The sequence below is a fragment of the Dipodomys merriami genome, unplaced genomic scaffold (genome assembly GCF_024711535.1).
Source record: "Dipodomys merriami isolate MVZ:Mamm:240054 unplaced genomic scaffold, mDipMer1.0.p SCAF_10, whole genome shotgun sequence".
In the NCBI taxonomy this organism is placed as follows: Eukaryota; Metazoa; Chordata; class Mammalia; order Rodentia; family Heteromyidae; genus Dipodomys; species Dipodomys merriami.
In genome coordinates, this window is record NW_027202271.1 from 41,098,145 (window position 1) to 41,104,677 (window position 6,533).

The window sequence follows — 6,533 nt, forward strand, 5'->3', positions numbered from 1 at the left end:
ATATTCGCAGCACAAAAATAACAGATTATCTATAGTTGAGGGGAAGAAAAATAAAGACATAAATAAGTATAGTTCTTTGTGTGGCCAAGTTAACCAATACAGGAACACGGTATTTAATGATGTAGTGATATTAGAATGTAGAACTTATTTCCTAAGTGAGTTAAGTTGTCTTCTGTTCTAATAAGAAGCTAATATATAATTTTTTTTGCTGCAAAAACCTTTATTTTCATTTGGTCCAAGGCTTGGGAAGGGCTCCAGGATGGTTAGTTAGGAAGTTTCCCAATGGCTAGAGGCAGAAGTTCGGCCAGAAACCCTGATGTCTGGCGAGGCAGAGATGGCCCCTCAAAGGCTGTGGACACTGGAGTTTTCTAGTCGTGTTTGAGGGTGAGGCGTTGGAAAAGATCCCTGCCCAGCTGGGCCTGAGGGGCCGCCCGCAGCCTGCGAAGGTTGGCTCAGTGGTCGCCCATCTTCTTGATGAGCTTCACCTCTTCATCCAGTAAGTGGTTCTCTAGGAAGTCACAGGGATGGGGGTCTGCGCGCAGAACCCAAGGCATGAAGATCCACAATGGCTTGGTTCAGGCTCTTCTCCAGGGCCAGGGCGGCTTCCATGGCTTCCACGGTTTTACCCCCCTCATCCTGAGAAGGTCTCTGCATATCCTGGTTCTGCATCTTCAGGAGGCGCTGGGCGCCCTCGCAGTCCAGAGCCACATGGTCACGATCGAAATAGGAGCCCAGAGAGAGGCAGGTGTAAGAGGCCCGCAGATGCAAGTCGACCAGGGGGTTGACCGCAGCCTCCACCTCGGTGGAGTAATTCTGACGAATCTGGGAGGTCGTGGCTGGTCATGGATACAGAGCTAACCACAGGAAAACACGGCGTTGGTTGGTCCTGGAAGCAGGCGACGGGGAGAAGATCAGGGTCAGAGGCGGTGAGTGGAGATGCAGTTGGTGGTGGAAAGGAGTCCCGGGTCTGTTCTGTCCAAACACTGTTGAAGCAAGACACAGATCCGTGGGACTGCGCGCGCTTCTGCTCAATACATAAAAATCTTAAAAGAAATTTACCAGAAGATATATTTCAGAGATCAAAACAGCCTACAAAGACCACAACTAGTGACTGGCAGTATTGAGACGGTTGACTGGCATGTTTGGTTCATTACCAAGAGTTGATGCATTTTTTACTCCATACATAACTTCATTCAGTAAATATTGAGTAATGTTGTTAAATAGGAAGATGTACCAAGATAAATATCAGGGATAAAATTACATGGGAAAATAAAGAAAGAAAGATATCTTTTTAAAACACCTGGTTTTGTATTGCTTTTGCAACTAATGTTAATGTTTGATAAGGTTTAAAAATCTGAAAATATGCTATTTGTATTATTTATGGTTAAATTGTTTTGTTTTGTTTTGTTTTTTTGTCGGTCGTGGGGCTTGAACTCTGGGCCTGGGCGCTGTCCCTCAGCTCTTCAGCTCAAGGCAAGCGCTCTACCACTTGAGCTACAGCGCCACTTCCGGTTTTCTGGTGGTTTATTGGAGATAGGAGTCTCACCGTCTCTCCTGCCCGGGCTGGCTTTGAACCGCGATCCTCAGATCTCAGCCTCCTGAGTAGCTAGGATTACAGGCGTGAGCCACCAGCGCCCGGCTTATGTATGGTTAAATTGTATAATGAGTTATAAAATATTGTCCTAGCAATTTTGTAAGTATTATTTTTCTTCCAAGATAAAAGTAGGAATAATGAACTATTTTTCGAGCACTGAAAACACTATTATTCATAGGGCCAGGGACAAAGCAATAATATTGAATCTTTCCTAATGAAACCAAAGATCCATCTCTTGTCCTAAAAATAAGATTTATTTCTACTAGAAATCGAGGGTTAATTATTTTTATTGTGAAAATACCGTACAGAGGGGTTACAATTACATGGGCAAGATAACGAGTACATTTCTTATCAAGCAAGGGTGCCTCCTCCTTTGTTTCCCCTTCCTATCCCTTCCCATACCCCCTCCAACTCCCCCTAACCGATCCTCACCACTCCCACATCAAAGTTGTAAATTTCGTTTTTCGACATAATGACTTGTACATTTCATTGTTGCAATGGGTCCACCTGTATCCCTATTTAAACGATTTGTTTTTTCCCTTCCCCTCCACAAATTATACCAACATTAAATACAGTGAAAGCAGGGGTTATACTGTGGGTGAGGGACATACAAAGAAAACATCTTATAAATATGTTAGGAACAATTGCATGAAAGAAAAAAAAAACATTTGAATACTTATCTTGGGGTTCATTTCCCTAACATCAACTTATCTGACCTTTTCTGCTTGACTCATACATACATTGGTTATTGCAAATAAGGGAAACCATGGGGCCTATGTTTCTTTGGGCCTGGTTTACTTCACTTAATATAATTTTTTCCAAGTCTTTCCATTTCCTAACAAATGGGGCAATGTCATTCTTTCTGATGGAGGCACAGAATTCCATTGTGTATATATATATACCACATTTTCTTGATCCATTCATCTACTGAAGGGCATCTGGCTTGGTTCCGTATCTTAGGTATGGTAGATAATGCTGCAATAAATATAGTTGTGCTGGTAGCTTTAGTGTGGTCTTGTTTGTGAACATTTGAGTAAATGCCCAAAAGTGGGATTGCTGGGTCATAGGGGAGCTCTATGTGGAGTCTTTTGAGGAACCTCCATACTGCTTTCCAAAGTGGTTGAACAAGTTTACACTCCAACCAACAATGCAGTAGGGTTCCCTTCTGTCCACATCCCCTCCAGCATCTGTTGTTATTAGAGTTCTTGATTTTAGCCATTCTAACAGGGGTGAGGTGGTATCTGAATGTTGTTTTGATTTGCATTTCTTTTATGGCTAGGGAGGTTGAGCATTTCTTCATGTGTCTGTTGGCCATCCTTCTTTCCTCTTCAGAGAAGTTTCTCTTTAAGTCTTTAGCCCACTTATTTATTGGGCAGTTGTTTCTTTGAAGTTGTTGGGGGATTTAATTTTTTGAGTTCCAGGTATATTTTAGATATGAGACCCTTGCCCGCTATATGATCTTCATGAGGATTAATTTTTGTATAAAACTTTTTCTTAAGGAATTATCCCTCATTTTCCTGAAGGAAAATGACTTTTTAAAAATTTTATTGTAGGAAGTGGTGCTGTGGCTCGCCTTGAGCTGAAGAGCACAGGGACAGTGCCCTGGCCATGAGTTCGAGCCCCAAGACCAACAACAAAAACAAAAAATTATTGTAAAGGTACTGTACAGAGGGGTTACCATTACATGAGTACGGTAATGAGTACATTTCCTGTCAGGCAGTTACCCCCTCCTTTGTTTTTCCCCTATTATTCCTTCCCTCCCAACTCCCCAACTCCTCCCTCCCACCCCCCTCTGCCTCAAAGTTGTAAATTTCATCTTCAGTCTAGTGTCTTGTACATACAAGATACAGGGCACCAGAATCAAATTCAGTAACAACAGGGATTATACCATGGGGAAGAACATACAAAAAAAAATCACATAGTACATTATGAGCAGGAAAGAGGGAATAGCTGACACTAAGCAAAAGGAAAGAAATGTACATATCACCCGATGTAGAAGAAGTAACTGTATTGTCAAAGCTCATAGAACTCATAAACTTTATAGATCACGATAAAGACAATTTGCCCCATGAAGGTTAGAATGTGTTTGTGACTTTAACTAAGTATCACTATCTCACAATACGGTGAAATTTATGTATTCTCTTAATCACAATAAAAATATTGCTATTAAAACCAACAGTGAAAAGCAAAAACCTATTTTGACCATATATTGGGGTTCATTTTGCTTAGAATCATCTTATATGGTCATATGTACATACCTTTTGATCTTTTCTGCTTGTCTGGTTAGATTATCCTAGACATATACCAGTTATTGCAAACAAGGGAAACCTTGGAACCTATGTTTCTATGTTTCTTACTTCACTTAATACAATTTCCTTAAGGGAAAAGACTTTAAGACATTGGTCATGATACACCAGAGATGTCGATGAGGGTTTCTTAGAGAAAACTCATGAGAGTTTTGTAGGTGGAAAGATAATATGCCTTTGAGGCCTGTTTCTCCCATTTGTATACATCATTAAAAGAGAGAATGTTGTGATGACAACAGCCAACTACATCAATATTACAATTTATTGGCCTGTTCTTGATCTATCTTATAGAAAGTTCTTTTCTGACTGTATTCTCTGATGCATCTAAATGCCAAGGTGGTAAGAATTCACTGTAATCTCCTTCACAATTTATTTCATTATTGAAAGCTTTAGTAGAATCATGAATACTTAATGACACTATAGAAAAAAATAGACTTTCAAATATATCTCAAAATTGCCAAAGAAAATGCTTGCATGGAAACAACAGTTTCCAAAGTGAAAAACTTTTGTTGAATAAGTGCACAGACAGCTGTTTTCAGAAAATCACATTCCCCTCAGTCCCGAGTGAGACATGTTCTTACACATCACAACATTAACAGTCACATTGTGTTACTTGATTTAGTGCAACATAATGCAGTGTGACTAATGCAACCCAATGGTACCGATTCATGTAAGAGAAAAATCTATTGCCTAGGAAATGTGAAACAAAGATGCATCTCTAAAAACAAAGGTTAAATAGATCAAAGTCTCCAGCAGAAGGAAGCATCATGCAACACATACGAGTTTTTATTCCAAAACATTTCAATCTACCATCGCCGCAACAATCCCTGGGTAAGCTAGAGAAAGGATTAGACATCAAACATGAAAAGCCCTTAAGCTGTTTCAACTCAAGTACTTGGTGCTTCCACAGTATTTCCCTCTGCAGTACCAATTTTCTGAAGCAAGAGCCTTTTCATCACTCTTATTATGCATTGCCCAGTTGACTATTAGAAAAGCCCACTTGACAACCTGCTATCTCTTCTCCAAGAGTATTTTTCAAAATGTCCTGGGCATACTAAAGAGACATCAGACAGCAAGTTTTCAAGTGCCCCATTCAAGAACCAGTACATGAAAAGAAAGGGTGAAATTGGAGATGGCAAGAAGCCACCAGAGTCCTCTGGGTATTGGTTTTGTCTACTCATCTACATGCACTGGGTAGTTCTGTATCTATCTGATAATATGCCTTGGGCAGATAACAAAGGCAAAGGATTGAACCTTGTAGCTAACATTTTGGAATCGGGTGAATTGCCATTTTATCTCTCTAAAGGATGTCCTAAGAAGTTTAAGGAAGAACAAGTCCTACAGGTGTATTTAGACTATACTTCCAACAACCAAGTCACTATCATTCCACGTAAGATGTAAATAGGAGAGCTGCTATTTTAATAAACAGCTACTTGATTTAAACTTATGTGTTTGTATCACCTAAAGAATATATTGTACCTATTGTTTAAATAGGGATACAGGTGGACCCATTGCAACAATGAGATGTACAAGTCGTTATGTTGAAAACGAACTTTACAACTTTGGTGTGAGGGGGAGGAGGCTTGGGTAGGGGGGGTGGGGGAAGGATGGGAAGGGATAGTAAGGGGAAACAAAGGAGGAGGTTACAATGCTTGATAAGGAATGTACTCATTATCTTGCCCATGTAATTGTAACCCCTCTGTACAGTATTTTCACAATAATAAAAAGAATATATTTGTAGCACTAGAAATTCTCAATATTGGCCAGGTGGTGGAAGCTTACGTCTATAATCCTAGCTACTCAGGACTGAGATCAGAGTATTACAGTTCAAAGCCAATTCAAGTAGGAAAATCTGCGAGACTCTTATCTCCAATGAACCACCAAAAACTGGAAGTAAAGCTGTGGCTCAAATAGTAGTGTACTACTTTGAGCAAAAATGCTCAGAGACAGCATCAAAGTCCTGAGTTCAAGCCCCAGGACCATCACACACACACACACACAAACAAATATTCCCTAAAAGACATAGACTTTTTTTTTGCCGTTGGTGGAATCTGAACTCTAGGCCTGGGCTCTGTCCTTCAGCTCTTCAGCTCATGGTTAGCACTCTACCACTTGAGCCACAGCACCACTTCCAGCTTTTTCTGCTTATGTGGTGCTGAGGAATCGAACCCAGGGCCTCATGCATGCAAGGCAAGCAGTCGACCACTGAGCCACCTTCCTAGCCCTAAGACATAAGACTTTTAAAGTTGCACAGGACCAAAGTCTTTGCTTACTTCAGAGCCAAAACATTGGTGGTAGTGTAAGGAATGGTAAGGGGTCATGTGGAAAGAGACTTTAGAAGATAAGAGACTCTTGATTCTGTCGATTTAACTAACCTTACCAACAATTCAGAGATGATATTCCACATGGACTCACCCAGGTGAGCTCTCTCAAGTCATAAAATTAAATCTAAGACTAATTAAATTTAAGACACTAATATGACCTAAGCTTTACTTGTCTCCTTCAAAATAAGCGTAGCATAAAATATTAAAGTAGTAAGCCACTCTTAAATTTGACTTAATTTGAATTTGACTTCTTTAAGATTGTGTCTTAAATCTCTAATGCTTTTATTAAATGAAAGAGAAGTATATAAC

At 40.1% G+C, this 6,533-nt stretch overlaps 1 pseudogene; it reads right to left on the reverse strand.

Moving 5' to 3' along the window:
* Positions 1-368: 368 nt before the first annotated feature.
* LOC138838411 (ferritin light chain pseudogene) lies at positions 369-2,065 on the reverse strand (annotated as a pseudogene).
* Between the last annotated feature and the right edge of the window lie 4,468 nt (positions 2,066-6,533).